The sequence below is a fragment of the Morus notabilis genome, unplaced genomic scaffold, assembly GCF_000414095.1.
Source record: "Morus notabilis unplaced genomic scaffold, ASM41409v2 Scaffold623, whole genome shotgun sequence".
Classification (NCBI taxonomy): domain Eukaryota; kingdom Viridiplantae; phylum Streptophyta; class Magnoliopsida; order Rosales; family Moraceae; genus Morus; species Morus notabilis.
The window spans coordinates 150,134-165,889 of record NW_010366773.1 but is presented as its reverse complement, the minus strand read 5'-3'; the positions used below and the strand labels follow the sequence as shown (position 1 = coordinate 165,889).

At 33.7% G+C, this 15,756-nt stretch overlaps 1 pseudogene; it reads right to left on the bottom strand.

Moving 5' to 3' along the window:
* Positions 1-13,144: 13,144 nt before the first annotated feature.
* On the bottom strand, positions 13,145-15,325 carry LOC112094077 (annotated as a pseudogene).
* Positions 15,326-15,756: the final 431 nt, after the last annotated feature.

Genomic DNA, 15,756 nt, shown 5'->3' with positions numbered 1-15,756 from the left:
AGTAGTTTGTTTTTGTCTATGACACGAACGAACTTATTCTTTTGTGTTGCACAGAATTGTGCATATTACATGCTCAATGAATGTTAGAATAAGAATGGTGTTTCTTGAATAATGTATGATACTATGAATGATTCAAGATGTATGATGTTATGAATGTTTTAAGATGTACGGTGCTATGAATGTACATATGGACCGTAAATAATAGTAGAATTTTACTCTATGAAAAGTATGAGGTTAAGTCAAAGACAATTTCATAGAAAATTGATGAAAATGCGTTAAAACGCAAAATAAGATTGAAATTACTGTCATGCTGAGAAAAGATGACAGTAAAATGACGTATAAAGAAATCATGATAAATTGCTCAAAATGCACAAAGTCATAAGATTTAACTAAAGTTACCGTTTCAATGAGAAAATTGATAAACGGTAAGAGACTAAACATCCTGTTTGTACCAGCCTTCGAAGGAAAGGTTATTATGAGACTATGAAAGAAATGAAACCGTGACTGAGTTGGATTGGTTAGCTACCCCACTCCTCACTGGTTATGCATGCTATGGTACAACAGGACAGGGCCCATAAGAAGTAAAAGACAAGAAAACAAAAAACAGAAATCGTTCCATATAGGGGTACGGTATCTGTAAATAAGAAAGAAAAGAGAGAAACACAATATGAAAGTCGTTTAGAACGTGAAAATACAATGTGAACGACTAAAAAGAGACAAAAATTGAACAAAGTACATAATGAAAGAAGAAGAACATAAGCGATATACGTTATAGAAGTACAGAATGTCTTAGGATATATGACATGAATGAATATATGGGTATGCATTATTGTATGTTTTTACTATAGCCTACTGTTACTTGCTGAGCGAAAGCTCATTACGTTTGTTCGTGTTGTAGGAAGCTCGAGTAAGACACCGGCTCTATGAAACCCGTATGCTGGGCGTGCAGAAAATGATGAAGCAGTAGGATGTGGGCAAGTGGGTAATGGGATCTACACGAAATTGGTAAACGCTGCAAAGTGTTTTAAGTAGACCATATTTATAGATATGGTTAGGTTATGTAATGCAAGTAAAGATCACGGAACTATAAGGTTATGCATAGCAACCTCTAGTCACAAGGTACGATTAATGTAACAAAATGCTACGGCATTTAGACTTATGAATGGAAAAAAAATTAGCCTGAATTCTTAAGAGGCTATAATTAGAAAGTAGTAGAGGTTAAGTAATGCTAAGTATGAACGTATGATGATGATCAAAAGTTAGGGTCGTCACACCAGGTATATCTCATTTTATCTACTCGTAGATGAAAACTTACACGATAAACTGCTATTTTCCTCAAATAGCTTTAAAATTTGCTATTTACTTCAATTATTTTCTACAAATCTGTTGGTTCCTTCATTCTCCCTTGATTTAATGAGACGAACACGTCATTTTCTAATACTTGACCAAAAACTTTATCTCTAAGAAAAAAATTAAGTACACTATAAATAGTAATCACAAAACGTTGAAACTTCACGAATAAACCACCACCAACAACAACACTCTTTGTCCAAGATATAGTATACTCGTTTGCAATATCCAAATGGAAAATCCATTTCCATTATCATCTCTCCTTTTCATCACTCTTCTTCTCTTCATACTAATGATGATGCTTAAAACAACAAAACATAAGGAGAGATCCCAAGCCCCTCGTTTACCACCAGGGCCATCCAAGCTTCCTTTAAAGGAGAGATCCCAAAAATTTTAAAGCTTTTTAGCGACGGCAATTTTGAAATTGTGTCGTTATAACTTTTGATAACGTCATATTACATTAAATCGTTGTCACCACTAATAGTGACAACGTGTCTTGGCTAAAACTTAGCGACAGTAAATGTTGTCGCTAAAAAATTTATTGCAACAGAGTTTTAGTGACGACTTTTTAGCGACTACTTATTGTCACTAAAAATATTTTAGGAATGACTTAAGTACTTTTAGCGACCACATGAATGGCCTTTTCTTGTAGTGAATTTGATTAGAAATCTGTACAATCAGTCTTTTACATAGTTCTCTTCTCCGCCTACAAGACTTAGCCTATCTCGACAACAGTCTTGATCCCCACCAAACATCAGTATGGGGACTAGGTAAAAGACAGGGGGAATCAATAGGATGTTTTTGCAAAGTTTTGTACCAAAACTAGGCTAGATTATCATTTTTACAATTATGAGGCTAAAAATAATTTTCTAAAAATAAGGGGCCAATATAAAATTTTCTAAAAATTTGAGAGATCAAACTATAATTTTTGGAAATTGAAGGTAGAAATAAAATTTTTAAACATTGAATGGTCAAAATCCCTTGTTCATTTTAAAAAATTACATAGTGATCCAATGTTTTTTAGAAAATTTGCAAAAATGTCCCATCAAATTCGGCACCGGTGCAAAACTCGATCCTAGAAAATACCAGAAAAGGAGGAGAGAGATAATGAAGAGAGGGTAGCGGAAGAGAGAAACGAATGAGAGATTATGAGGAAAAGAAAGTGAAGATATAATAAGGAGAGATAATGAAGAGAGAAAAAGTGAAGACAGGGAATGAGGAGGGAAATTGAAGAGAAAGAATTGAGTATTTGTATGCATATAATTTAACACTATATACACTGGTATAAAAAATGTTTAATACTAGAAATTGTATGAGAGAACACTATATACACTAGTATTAAAAAAAATAAATAAATAAATAAAATAAAATAAAACTATTGTTGTTTTGAATTTTTTATTTTTTACTTTTTATAACTTTGTTTTTAAAATTTGTTTCCTAAAATATTATCTAAACACGTTCTTTTGTTTTCAGAGACAAATTTTGTTTTTTAAAGTAAAAGAACTGTTTTAAGTTGCATGGCCAAACAGACTTATAAAGATTTTCCTATACTGGGTGACAGGCCAATGAGGCAAATACCACTACTAAAGGCCAGCTAAAATATACAATATGACTTTTTTATTGGTGTTAAGAGGTGGCTTGTTGTACAAATATTACTTAGACGGGTTTTTTTTATAATTTCTGAAGGGGATTTTATTTGTTTAAAGAAGGTTGATTATCCCACAAATTGTTGGATACTGTAATCTAGACCATTTTTTAGAGAAAAGAGAGAGAGAGAGAGAGAGAGAGAGAGAGAGAGAGAGAGTGAGAGAGAGAGAGAGAGAGAGAGAAGTGATGTTAATAAGGAGTAATTTGAACTTAATGGTTACTAGATGTTTATGAATCAAATGATCGAAAAAAAAAACACGATGAAACGTATATATAGTGATGGACTGTAAGAGATGAGGTGATGAGAAAAGTATATAGTGATGGAGTGGGCAGTGTAAGCACTGGCGGAGCCACTTGAAGATGAGTGGGTGCAGCCGCCCCCACGCAAATTTTTTTGAAAAAAATATTACCTTTAAAAATTTTAAAATTTTACACTTAAGCTCCCACTGAAATAATATATGCCCCCACTGAAATAAATATATTTTCTTATATGCCCCCACTAAGATAATTTGTTAAAAAAATTTTAGTGTACGCCCCCACTAAAGTGAAAGGCTGGCTCCGCCACTGAGTGTAAGAGATGTTGAAGAACCCCGAGAGTGATGGAAAAGGCGCAAGATGAGGTGAAAAAAGTATTCGGAAAACGAGGAAATGTCAAAACACCCGCGGCCTCCACGAATTAAAATTCTTGAAACTAATACCTAGATTACACTCTCCTGGTCCTCTACTAATTCCAAGTGAATCCAGAGAAAATTGTGTGATTAACGGATATTATTTATCTGCCAAAACAATTGTCATTGTTAATGCATAATTTGCAACAGGAAGAGATCTAAGATGTTGGAGTGAAGCTGAGAGGTGTTATCCTGAGAGGGTTATTGATAGTTCAGTTTATTTCAATTCAAACTTATATATCCCATTTGGTGCTGGAAGAAGGACATGTACCGGGATAATGTTTGCAGTGGCGGATTTTAAACTCACTCTTTGCGTGGTTGTTGTTCCATTGTGACTGGCCGGAAACTTCGCAATGGGACCATTAATGATCATATTGATCATCCGGACATGGCTGAGAGTTTTGGTACTGTGAGAAGGAAAAAAAAAAATTCAACTTAATCCCAATTCCTTATGACGATGTCCCTAATTTGGATAAGGAGAACAATGTTCTTGCTTTTTGAATTGGAAATTTCATTGTAATGTGAAATTGCTATTTGTGCAGGAATATTAGAGTGCCTTTTGTGACGACCCTAACTTGTGATCATCATCCGTTGTTCATACTTAACATTTCTTAAACTCTACTACTCACTAGTTATAACCTCTTAAAAATTCAGGCCGATTTTTTTTTTCACCATGTACGTCTAAATGCTGTAGCATTTAGCTAGCATTCTATTTCCATTCGTAAAATGCTCCAGTATTCTGTTTTCAACTATTCATAAAATGTTGTAATAGAATACTATTCATGAAATGCTGTAGCATTCTGTTTTCAACTATTCGTGAAATGCTGTAGCATTCCGTTTTCAACTATTCATGAAATGTTGTAGCATTCTGTTTTCAACTATTCGTGAAATGTTGTAGCACTCTATTTTCAACTATTCGTGAAATGCTGTAGCATTCTGTTTTCAACTATTCGTTACATAAGTCATATATATTCATAAAACACTATTTACTTTATACATATAAAGTTCAATAGCGTTTCCAAAACACGTGATGCATACACAACCCACTTGCCCATAGTCCGCTGCTACATCCTCTCTGCATGCCCAACAACAAGTTTCAGGGAGCCAGTGCCTTACCTGAGCTTCCTATAACACGAACGAACTTAATGAGCTTTCGCTTAACAAGTATCAGTAGGTCATAACAGATGTAATAATTATGCATACCCATATATGCATTCATGTCATATATCCTAATACATTATGTACTACTAAAACATATATGGCTTATATTCTTCTTCTTTCATTACATACTTTGTTCTGCTTTCGTCTCATTTTAGTCGTTCACATTGTGTTTTCACATTCTAAATAACTTTCATTTCATATTTCTCATTCTTTTCATTCTTCTTTACAGATATCGTAGCTTTATATGGAACGGTTTCTGTGTTTCATTTTTCTTGTCTTTTACTTTCGGGTCTTCAGTTTCTAGGGGGCACTGCAGCACCTAAAGCAGGGGCCTGGGGCTGGTTCTGCTGCCCGCGCTGTAGTACAAATTCCATTTCACTGCAGTGGCTTAATGGATTGATTTGGCTCCCAATTCCACTCTTTTGAAGACCTTTTTATTCGTTTTAACTCAAGCCTACAAAAGCAAAATAAAATACAATAAAAACATGCTAAAAACACCAAGAACCAACAAAAATAACTAAAATTTGTAAGTAATAAAATTTAGCGATCATGTATAATTCTTTTGACCAAGATTCATGTATGAGTTATAAATGATTAAAAAAAAATAGTGGAACCTATAGTGATGGAGTGGGCAATGTTAGAGATGTTGAAGAACCCAAGAGTACTGATGGAAAAGGCACAAACCGAAGTGAGAAAAGTATTCAAAAAGCAAGGGAATGTCGATGAAACCAGTCTCCACGAATTAAGTTCGTTGATTCGAGTTTTTAATTCGAGTTAAGATGTGACTTTATCTGATAGCCTTTTACTGTAGCAAAAAAGTTATATGTGACCGTTTCTGAGAACTTTTTATTCGAATTTTAAACTCGAATCAGTGAAATGAATGGGGCCTAAGATTACGCCCTCGCGGTCCTTTTACTATTTCCAATATAATCCAAAGAAAATTGTGTGATTAATGGATAGTTTAATTTTTATACCAGCCAGCACTAGGTTTCTTACCAATGTATGGGCAATAGAAAGAGATCCAAATTACTGGAGTGAAGCTGAGAGGTTAGGTTCATCGATAGTTCGGTTGACTGCCGAGGGACTAACTTTGAACTCATCCTATTTGGTATATCATTTGCGATGGCTCTTATCGAGCTTCCTCTTGCACCAGTACTGTTCCTTTTCCATTGGAAACTCCGTCATGGAATCAACCACGAAAAGCTAGATATATATGACCAAGATGTTTGGCATGTGAGGCGAAAAGTAGGCAATCTCTACTAAGTCCCAGTTTCTTATAATCCTGTCTCTAATGGATACGAACAGAAAAAAGAAAGATGGGATGGGTTTAGCCATTGGTAATACGCCAATCCCAAAGCTACCCATAAATGTAATCTCTATATGTAATTTTCTGATGAGATCTTATTGATTTACTCAAACTTTTTATTTTCTTTTTTGCTTAAATATTGATCATTTTATCATTTAAATAAAAGGGAAGACCTTGTCTAGCCTAATGGGAAGAACCAGTGGGAAAATATTTACTATCTTTGTTACTTCATAAATTAATTAATTATCTCTTTGCCTCCGCAATCTGTTGAAACCCAACCAAATTAAAAATCTCATCTTTGTGGAAACATAGAAAAAAAATGGAGGTACATATCATTTTTCTGGGCAGAACAAAACTAAATGCAAGAAAGTATTCAGTACTTCTCAAATCCTTCATATTTTTTGCTTTAAGTTAATTTCATTAATAGTCCCTGAGATTTATACTTAATCACATTTTAGTTCATGACTTTTTAAATGTCGCACAGATGGTCCCTGAAGTATTATTTTTTCAGTTTCAATCCTTCAATCACCTAGGGGTTAAAATTTGATGGAATCTGTGAAAATTAGAGTCTAAAATTAAAAACAGCTAAAAATTTTAAGTCTATCTGTGAAAATTAACTTTTAGCCTTTTGTATTGTTTTAGTCTCTAAACTTTATATGTTTCTAATTTTTTATAGATTCCAATAAATATTTAAAACCAAACTAACAGAATGACCAAAACTGAAACATAAATAAACCTCAGAGAGCAACTGTGTGACGTTTGAAAAGTAATATACTAAAGTGAGATTGAGACTAAATCTCATCGACTATTTGTGAGATTAACCCTTTTTGCTTGTTTTCTGTGCAACCAAACAGCTATCCACCTATATTCTTTAACAGTATCTTTTGTGATGAAGTGATGAGTGAGTATTTTATTCATAAATCAAGTACTTTTGAGCTTAATTATTTATATTTTTTCAAATATTTTTCATAGTTTAATGTGTTTTTATTTTATTTTTGTAGGTCGAAGTTAAAATGGCATAAAATGAGCGAAAATTTAACTTTAGAACATACTTCAGTATTTGGGGTATAGCTCTCTCATCTGAAGTCTAAATGAGACGATCTTAGTAGCGTTGGAAAGATAAGAGATAGAACTACAACTATCATGCAGACACTAAAGACCGATTCGGCCATATAGAAGGCGAAAATCCTCCTCAAATTCCGAAACCCACTGCAGCGAGAAAACCATCCGCTACAGTAGATTTTCTGCCCGAGAACAGGAAAACTACACACTCGCTGCAGCGGGTAAGCCTGCGCCACTAGAAATCCTAAGCGGTGCTGCATTGGGAAAATGATCCGTTGCAATGCCTCCACGTGTATTGCAGTCATTTTAAGACCTCTTTTGTACTAATTTCGAGGACATATAAAAAAGAAATGTGTTGGGAATTAAAGTGGCTTTTTGGAGTCTCCAAATCCCAAAACCCTAAAGAGGAGAATACAAGGATTCAAGGGCTTACTTGAAGATCTGAAGGAAGATTGAAGATTGCGGAGCTCAATTGGCGTCTAGCTCTTCATTCTCTCTCTGTTCCTCTATTTTAGCTTTGACTTTGTGTTATTCTCTAAGATTTGTGATTGATTATGGATTTGGTTTTTAGTTTCTTTAGGTGTTTTGATTTGGGATTCTTAATGTCTTGTTCTAGCTAAACTCTTAAAGCTAGAGGCTTAAAGTAGTTTTAACGTTGCTATGCTTTGAATATTCTAAGTGTTTGTTAATGTGATTTTCACTTTAATTCATTTGTATTTCTCTATGTTAATTATTCTAATTTGTGTTTTCATGAATTATATAGAGATATAGATGTGTGGATTTAGGCTCGGGAGAGTTACTTTCACATGTTGGGATTTATGAAACACAACCTAGAGTTACTTGAGTTCAGGAGGCCAATTAATTCGGGTAGTCAAGATTATGTTTGCTTAATGGATCCTTGATTCGGTTAGGTTAATAGGAATAATGCTGAATTGATTTTGCATACTATTTTACTCAACACTCAGGAGATGAAGTGAAATTATTTTTGAAAACCTAGACTAATGAGTGAAATAAATTGACGAGCCTAGCAATTGGATATCAACATAGCTTAGTAGAAAGAGATCAAAGCACCTAACAACTTTATTATCATCAGAGTTCCCTTCGATCCTCATCTCCAATTTGCATTTTTATTATTTAGTTCTTTCTTTTAGTTAATATTTGTATTTCTTTCCTTTGATTGTTACTTATTCCGGTCGATGAATTTCAGTAATTAACGAAAATTAAACACATTATTCGTGGGATTGACACTCTTATTCACACTTTATTACTTGAGGTGACTCATGCACTTGCAAGCAAAAATACACGTGACATGCAACTGCAACAACTTTATAACGGGCCATTAGCGTAAATGATAAGGAATAGGAGAAAATAGACAAATACTCGATTAATATCATTAATATCATTTTAGTCAATTAAATATGTTAGTCAAAAGAGTATTAATCAAGAGTAAGGGATAAAAATCAAGACTCGTGTACACTTAAGGGTGAGTTTAGTAAATCTCTCTTAAGAATTAATATTCTAAGAGTGATGAAAAAAGTGCAAGAAGAGGTGAGGGCATTCTTTAGTTAAAAAGGGTCATTAGTGAGATGACATTAATCTGTTGTTGAAAGAAACTTTCAGATTCATATCCTCCTGCTCCTTTGTAACGTCCAGGAGAATGTAGAGAAATGTGAGACTTAAAAGTAATGGGAATGGGATACTGGCCAGAAATGTGAAAACAGGCAGAGCTCGGTTAGCCGGCGACATGATTGTTAAATGGGCTTAGCCCATTATTAAATGGACCGAATTTGACATGCCTTTTGAGCAGAAAGCAATATGCTAAGGGGAGGACACCTTAAAATCCCAATAATTGCATGTGCAGAGGCACGATAAACGGCACTGTAGTGGCACGATATTGTTGCTCTTTTACTTTTACATGTCTAATAATTTTCTTCTACATTAGTCAAAAATCAATTTCCATACAGTACAATGAATGGTGTTTATTTCTTAGACCTCGTTCATTTACGAATTTGAGTTTTTAGTTTTAGGTTTTTACAGTTAAAAATTCTTAAAAAATGTCACATCTCAGCTCGAATTGAAAACTCAAATTTGCGAAATGAACGAGGCCTTAGCTTCGCATATCCATCTAAAATGACCAGTTCTGTTTGATCGCCTTGAAAATTTACCGTTCAATTAAGCATCTTGCCTAAAACATAACCAAATCATACTTTACTATTCCCAACTGGTCAATTCATAGCAAAAACCATAAGCTACGATAACTGGTAATGATGCTATGGAATATGTGTAAGAGATACTAATGAACTCACTCTACAGTGGATTTGGTATTAATCGAAAAAGTACTATCATATGCCATCCCTCCTCTACAGCTTCTGATTGAGAGATTCGAGGAGGGAAAAGGAAACCTAGGAGAAATAAAAAGAAGAGGATTTTACATCCTAGGAACGATCCTAAAAAGATTTTTGTAATTCCTATGAACAAAGAGTAGTCAAATTTTTCTACTCATATCTCTTAAAGGCTGAAAAAAATGCACGAAAATATGATCTAATGGACAACAGTAAATTGAAGAACAAGAGCATGTAAAAACGACAATAAGCTGAGGAAACGACATGAACCTATTGTTCTAGACAACTATTGAAACGACAATAAATTGATAACACCATTGAATTAAAAATAAAATATCTTGATAAACCCACATCAAAAAGAAAAGAAAAGATCGCAAAAATTTAAATGAGATGCACGAAAGACCTATAATACGACATTTAAAAAACTACAAGAATCTTGGAAAATGACAACATTATCAAAAAACAAAAAAAAAACAAAAAAAAAAACTTCAATCACCACTAGAAATGACAATGAGATTTGACGACGATGGAAACAAAATTACCACGGAACTTAAGCCTTATTCATTTCACCAATTTGAGTTTAGAATATGAGTTTTGTTACAATAAAAAAACTCTCAGAAATATTCACATCTAACTTTTTTTGCTATAGTAAAAAACTTGCACATAAAGTCATAGCCCAACTCAAATCAACGAACTAAACGAGCCCTCAGTCTCTCAAAAAAAATGAAAGCAACAACCAATAAAATAAAACGAAAAAGAAAATAGCCTCAACTAAAAACGACATAAATGCAATTAAAATCAAAAAAAGTTCAGAACGGCTGGAACAAAAAAATATCACGAGCGAGAAAACGACAACAATGAATACGAACAATAAAAAATAAAAAGATAGAATGACCCTTGAAAAAGATGATGATCTCAAAAACGTTGTTAGCATTCCTCCCAAGAAAAAATGAAAAGAAGAAGCCGATATTAGCCTGGAATATGATAACTATAAAAAAATGATTAATTTCAAAAATTCTCCCCGAACACCCTTGTAACACTTTTCCCCTTGAATTTTAAAAAGTAACATCCGTTTCTCCTGTACTTTGTTCCGTTAACACGTTTTCTCCCTCTATTACAATGAGTGATAGAAATTACCACATATCAGGTACATGACACATATGAGGAGGGTATTATCATAAATTAACCTGCAACAACCCTAGATTATTAGAAAAACTCAAATGCGTAAAAACTTGTTTGACAAGGTCTTGAGCAGTCAAGAGGACAATCCTCAGGATCAAATTCTGTGAAGAAAGCAGATCATAAACTCAGAACTCATTTTTTGTTCAATCTTAGCCTAAGTTGGTTTTGGAAGAAAAAACAAGCTTGTTCTAACGCTTATAACAAAATCCCAAGACATACCAGCCTTGCGAAAATGAAGATCTTCATCATCATTAACATTGATCATGACCCAAGTCCTTGGAAGATAAAAAATCTCTGTGGCTGCTTCAATTCCCTCGTTCACCGCACTCACAACTGATGCATCAGTAGCACAGTCTATGCAATCCACTATTTCCAAACTCTGTCACTTACTCTATCTTAAACCCAAAACAAAACCAAAACAAAAAAACTTGTTTTTCTCTCACCTCCAGCAAGAGTGTAAACAAGAGAGATTTCTGATAATGTCAAAAATATCGAAAACTTCTATTTGGGAAAATGTCGAAAATGAAAAGAGAAAAGAATTATATATAATTTTAAAAATGGAGAATTATCTGATTATGAGGGTATAAGCGGATTTGCGCTTTTAATTCTCACTAAATAGGTGACACGTGACAATTCTATCATTTATTGTAACACAAGGGAAAACTTTTTAACAGAACAAAGTTTGGTGGGAACGGATGTTACTTTTTAAATTCAGAAGGTAAAGTGTTATAAGGGTCATAGTTCAGAGGAAATTTTTAAATTTAATCCTAAAAAAAACAATAATTACCTCAAAATGAGCAGCAACTTCAATTAAATGTCCTATTAAGGCTAATCATTAACGGTCAGCGCCAGCAATATTATGGGACGCATGTTTTCTAATTCAACGCTATCAACACATTAAACAAAGGGTTTTTAAAATTTTTATATCTGTATTTTAAGATTATCAAAAATCATATCTGTATTTTTTTATCTGTATTTTAAGATTATCAAATTTTTATGCTCAATTCATATATTTGCTTGATCAACGGCGAGTTTTGACAGCACAGGAGACGTAAATACCCTTAAAGAAAGTAAAGAATAAGAATAAAAAAAATTAAGAAAAAAATGAAAAACACGAAAACATAAAGGTTATTTATGTTAATCTTATAGCCAAAATCAATCTTTGATCTAAACAAGGGAAGGATTAGCAAGTATTTGAAATATCAAGGCATAAATGGACACAAATCAAAATATGAGGTATTTTGAATACAAGGGAGAAAAATAAAAATAAAAACACCTAGGCCCTAGTTAAGTATTTTCAAGCACTAATAATTCGGAAACACTATAAGGAATTTATGAGGTTTCTTCTAATTAAAACACAAGAACAGGATCGTATTGGCATCAAATAGTTGTCCTTTGCACTGTGGAAATGACGTCTTAATTTAGGCTGTCAATCAATATATGCCCTTTCACATATATTTTTTTTGCATAAATTAATAAGAAAAGAAAAGAAAAACTTAGAAGGGTATGTTTAGGGTTCGTTTAGTATAAGAGTTCAAACCAGGGTGATTCTAGTTTTATTTTTAAAATCAGAACCATGATTCATAATTTTGGGTCCAAATCATGGTTCTGAAACCAGAACTAGAATTAGGATTTTGAACCATCCAAAACAATCAGGGTTGATTCATGATTTAAAATATTACATCAGGATTCAAATCTTGAATCAGAACCATCCAAACTAAACCCTGATTCTGAGTGAGTCAAATCAGAACAACTTTTTTACTTTTTATAAATAAACACTGGTTTGAACCCATAATCATAATTTCGGGTTCAGAATCCTTATACCAAACAGTCACAATGTGGCATTCAATTTTTAAAGAGTTCCATCAGAACAGCGAAGCAGTGAAGTTTACTATGACAACATTTTTTTGTTAAGAAACGAAAAAGTAATTCTTAGTTACATGAATGGATGTTTGGCACCTTTACTCTCAACTTTTTGGCAATTGGAAAGTTGGCCTTGAACTTTTAATTTTATTAAACTATACCCTATCAATTTAGTAAAATGTTACATAGGGCTCAAAATTGATGATTTTTAAAAATTTAGAAAGGAAACACCCAGAAGCATGTCACTTAACTGACGTGCTCTATCATAATTTGTACTTTCAACCGAGCTTACGTGAAGTGCACCGGGTTATTTCGATTTAAATTCACGGTAATATCTTTATTTTAATTTGTAACTTTACGGAATTTTTTTGGACAGTACTTCTAATATCTCTAAATAATCAGCATTTTTGCTAAACAATCACTATATATAAATATTTGTATATATGTATAAATCATGCATTCCTATAGTTGTACGGCCTTCTGACTTTACTTTATCGTAACAAAGGATAATGTAAGCAAACAGCTAATGCATGTCATCTAGAGTAAGAATTAGAAATTACAAGTTACGTTGTCTTCCTAGAGATTTTTTCAATTGGGGAGAGGTCATAAGCAATCGGAATCAACTGCAAATCATCTTTTCTTCTAACGGTAACGCCGAAAGATTCAGTCATGTCCAAATCTTCACGTTTCATTCCATTCGGGAGTTTCCAATCAAAATGGCAAAGCAACATTGCAAGAGGGAGCTCAACATTGATCAAACCGAACGACATGCCCGGACATATTCTCCTGCCAGCCCCAAATGGGATATACTCAAAATTTGCTCCTTTGAAGTCAATAGGACTATCAAGAAACCTCTCTGGTATAAAACTCTCGGCTTCGGTCCAATACTTAGGATCTCTTTCTATTGCCCATGCATTAACTATGACCCGGGTTTTCACTGGTATTTCATAACCAGAAATCTCACACGTCTCTCTACATTCTCTTGGAACTAACAAAGGAGCAGCAGGGTGTAATCTCAAAACCTCTTTGACAATACATTTTAAATATGTCATCTCACTAATGCACGTTTCATCAACTGACTCTTTTGTACTAAAGACTTGTCTCACCTCATTCTGAGCATTTTTCATCACTCTTGGATTCTTTAGCAATTCGACCATTGCCCAATCTACAGTTGTAGCAGACGTCTCACTCCCGGCAGAAAATATATCCTGAAAGTTAGTTGAGCATTGTTATGTAATTGCAAGTTAGTATATAGTTTATAATTGCATACAATTTTTACCCAAAAATCAGGTGAGAAAAAAAATAAAAAAATAGGAAACCTTGGCTGTGTTTGGAGTTTTTTTTGTTTTTGTTTTTTATGTTTTTCAAGAAAAAAAAGTAAAACGGGAGAGAAACAGCATTTGATAGAATTAATGACAAAAAACGGAAATGAAAATGATTTTTGGGTTTAGTATAAAATGGGAGAAAAATGAAAAATAACTTTTTGTCATTTTTTACTTTTTGTTTCCGTTTTCTCCTCTCTCGAGTAGAGAGAGAGAGAGACATTAATGGATTTTTTTATACTGAAAACAATCTCTTGATAAAACTACCAAATGCATTTTTCAAAATAATTTCAGTCTAAGATTGAAAACGTTTTCATTTCTATTTTCATACAAAAAAGAAAAATTATTTTAGAACGAATTCTAAACACACCCCATATTTTCCAATTCGTCAGCGCTGAACCACAGTTAAATCCTTTTTTTTCTAGGCTGAAATGTTATAATTTTCCAAGCTTAAGGAGTCATGTATTTGAGATATTAAGTGTAAATTGGAGCCATATGCTTGCAAAAATTGAATATGCTTACCCATATAACTGCTTTCATATTGTTTGTTGTAAGGGAGAATCCGTGGTCGGCAATATTGTCATGATATTTCAAAAGAACATCAACCAGATCTTCTTGAATCGTTTGAATTTCACCACTTCTTTCCGCTGGCTTCTTGTCCTTGTGTTCCTTGATTATGCTTTCCATTATCCTCTCACCCCTCTGTTTGATCGACTCGAGTTTAGACCTCCTTCCGGTGATCGTGGCAAGAAAACTAAAAGAAGGAAACAAATCGATAATTTTAAAACCTCCTGATTCCTTTATAGCTTCCTCCACTATCGATATGAGCACATCATGATCTTCACTTTTTCGGCCAAAGGCTGCCCGCGATGTTATGCTATACGACTAATATTTAATCTTCTCAGTGAGATTTATAGCTGATCCAGTATTTGAAGCAATCCATTCCATGAGATTAAACATCTCTTCTTCTCTAATGGGTCTGAATGATTCAACTCTTGTTGTGCTCAAGAGCTCCTGCATACAAATTTTTCGCAGCTGTCTCCAATACTCGCCATATGGAGAAAAGACAATATCCGTACAATCATATAACAAGATCGCTGACGAAAGATCCCGAGGCCTAGACGCAAAGCTGACATCATGGGTTCTCATCACTTCCTTGGCAAACTCTGCTGATGAGACAACTATGGTTGGAATCTGTCCAATTCTTAGGTACATGAATGGTCGGTGTTTCTCGGCCAAGTCTCTAAGCGCATGGTGCGGTAAAGACCCGAAAAGTTGGTGCAGGTTTCCTAGTAAGGGTAGTTTCCATGGTCCTGGAGGTAGTTTTGAATCTGAGCTGATGTTAATGAGTATTTTCAGCACCATAAACACAAAGAGGAAGAAACTGAAAAGGATTGAGAAAGAGGGTATTTTGAGATCCATGTCAAAATTATAATCAAACTAGTTTGAAGTTATAATGGCTTGAATAAGTCTGTGAAATTGTGATATATATATATATATATATATATATGTGTATATTTTGGCTTCATAGAAGAATACTTGGTGTTTATTAATTCTGTTAGGTGATGATTATGTGGAGACAATTTTCTAATGACTTTTCTCTTCTGTTTGGAACATGATTGTCCAATGATAGAGATAGGAGGAGCTAGTGGCTATAATAATAAGCGGTTGAACAAGGAAGTGGCCATAAAGGAAAGCCTAAAAAGTAATCACTCCGCAATATTCAAACTTTTGGCTACCACTAGTTTAGAGACGTGCGATGTTTACAATGTAGAATATAAATATTAATATTAAAAAAAAACAACACAAAAATAAAAACGTACTTAGAAATTAAAAATGTCATATTTTAACTC